Here is a 3051-nt window from a genome sequence, read left to right as displayed (position 1 = left end):
GAATAGTCAAAATATCCTTAGAACAGGAGGTCTCATCACGCGCCGACCTGATCACTTTTGCTACATCCCAGTGAATGGCAATGTGGTTATTTGGTTTCCATGCCAGCACACTGATCTCTTTTGTAGAACAACACTGGAACTCTCCATTTATAAATTGAGGATCCCGGCTCATACAGGTTAAAAATCAACCCTGCCGAGGCTATGGACACCTACTGGCAGCAGAGGCTCTGCTTATGGTATTGAAGTTATATCTTATCGTCAATTATTACTATAATACCCTTTTCTTATTCTCTCTTTTTATCGGAGAATCTATTTCCTTAATTTCTCCCTGTTTTGAACCTTTATGCATGAGAAATTGTTTTCTGATCAACCGCATCTTTTTCAGCTAGAATACCGTCATCAAAGCATCTTTTTGGCATATTGTTGTCCTTTTCCTTTTTCACATAGCTTATCATCAATCCGAAGTGTCCTATCTCTTATTCAAAACTATGTTTACACACTCTGCTCTCATTATAACCATACCTCTCGTCGCCCCCTCATTGATATGTGTACTCAGCTTTATTTACTGTCATATTGTTCATTCCCTTTCCTTTCCATCAGCACAACACCTTTCATATGCTTTATGGTCATGGAATCCCTTTTCCAATTGGAGGGGGGAATGTATGCATTATGGGGTAGCATGCGATATAATTACTGAACTCTACCATAACTTGATGATTTGACAAAATATTAGTATTTCATTTATACAAAAGTTTTTCTGATTGAAATTCTTGCATGCATCATATCTGTTGCTATTCAAAACTAACACAGTGGATTCAAGAAAATTGCATGCTGAATAATGAATTGTTTACAGGAGAATAACAAGTATGGGCGAAATTTTATTCGCAGCATGACCACACTATTGCAACTAATAGAAGAGGCTTGAGAAACTCGCAAATGCAAACAATTGTTTAGACATGATGTTCTTACCTGGATTCCACCTTTTGCATCACTTTTAGTATCTGCTCAGCCTACATCAACTTCAACAAATGCCAATCCATACATGTCATTCCACATTTTTCTTTTCGGAGGTAAAACTTGAAGTAAAATAGCATAATTTTCTGATTTATTATGAATTTAGGAGAATTTCACGAAAATCCATTGAGCATTATTTATCATCATTCATTCCACATCTTTACCACTTCCCATTTTTCAAAAACAAATTCTTTCAGTTTGGGGGAGCGTTCCTTTCATTTATTTATTTATTATGACCATGTCATTCATATTCTTTATCATCCATTACTCTTCTTATTCATTCTCAACACCTCCCTTATTCCATGTTGTTTTACACCAAGTATAGATTTCAACAGATGGTAGCGACCACCTCATATTATTTTCTAGCATTGCATGAGAGCATGCTAATTCTCCATTTTGGGGGAGTAATTGCTACACATGATGAATGTTTTCTACTTTCTTTCTCATTTAAGACATACAATTTCATTTTTATACAGTGCAGAAATTGATTGGCATATATATTTAAAACTATGAACTAAATTCTTGTGATTTTTGGATAACAAAGAGGTATCATTAAAATACACAAACCCAAAAAAAATTAAGTTAAATTAATTTGTCAAATTTCAGATATCATGCATTGTCACCTACAACCATTTTTCTTATATCTCATGATCCCTACATCAAAACGATCTAATTTTTGGATCACAGAAGAATTACTATAGTAGAAATCTACTTGCAAAATTTTGGCAAAAATTTCTTTGTAGTTTTTGAGAAAATGGTTAATGGAGTTTGTTGTTACCTATATCATATTTTGCTGCAACTTCATATACATATAGTTGAACATCAATGTAAAAATTGTTACGCCTTCATCAACATTGCTAAAATTGAATATTCATTATTTGAGGAAGAATTCATTTGTTCTATCTATTTCATGAGTTGGGATGAACGATTTTTGTATTATTGCTTAATTAATACAGAGTCTTTGGGTTGCATGAGGATATGCTATATATTCAGTTTGGGGTATGTTGGGCCGCTAGTTTGTCATTATTATTATCACTCTTTAACGCCTATTTCATCCATTTCTACCATTCTTTATCACATCATTTATCATATTTTATCATATAATTCCATTTTATAATTGTTTATGTTCTTATGGATAAACATTATTTCTTCTCCTTTATTTTTAATAAATTGATGATTATTATGCATGATTTTACCAATGATGGTTTATTAATAAATTTTTTGTAACATCACTCACCATTTTAGCCTCCAAGATATTTTCCATATTGCAGATTTGATCTCTAGCTCATCATTAAATGTGCCAACTCAGAAATTCGCCGAAATAAGAAATGACAGTTTTGTATTGGACGTTTCGGGCAAATGGAGAAGAATCTGGAAAATCAAAAACATGAGTGTTGTTTAGAATAGACCAAATTAGTTTTATAATGAGCAGTCTTCCCAAAGTCGATCTATATTAAGAGAAACAGAAGGTTCTCTGAAGAAATTTTTCTTAGATTTTCTGTTGCGGCCGATTTCCAAATTATCCCAGTTGTGATACCAAATTCGACCTGTTCCTGTTGAATGCTAATGGAAAGATATTTCAGATATGATCTTGCTGGTCAATTTGTTGTGAACAATCCAATTTTGTAATGGGAATCATATTGTAATCATCTCGGTTGTAACTTCTCTTTTCTCTGACTTAGTTACCGAAGAATCCACAGTAAAAACCATTTTTCGTCAACGTTTCAAATCCCAACTGGGATCCATCATCAGGACTTCATGAATGCTTGATAGTAAAAGAGCTTAATTGAGCGATCTAAACTTTGCTTAAGAGGGTTAGGGCTTCTTTGGATAATCTTGGACGCTCAACGTTCTTAGCAAAACGATGAATCAAGGTTTAGATAACGCTGATTTGGACAACGATTACACGTAGAAGCAGAGTTTAGATAACGCTGATTTGGACAGCGATTACATGCAAAAGAAAATTTTAGATCCCTCAATTAAGCTCTTTTACTATCAAGCATTCATGAAGTCCTAATGATGGATCCCAGTTGGGAT

This window comes from Pinus tabuliformis, chromosome 7, assembly GCF_031772625.1.
Source record: "Pinus tabuliformis cultivar Carrire ecotype Pingquan chromosome 7, CPIR1, whole genome shotgun sequence".
NCBI classification, from domain to species: domain Eukaryota; kingdom Viridiplantae; phylum Streptophyta; class Pinopsida; order Pinales; family Pinaceae; genus Pinus; species Pinus tabuliformis.
This window is presented reverse-complemented; position numbering follows the sequence as displayed.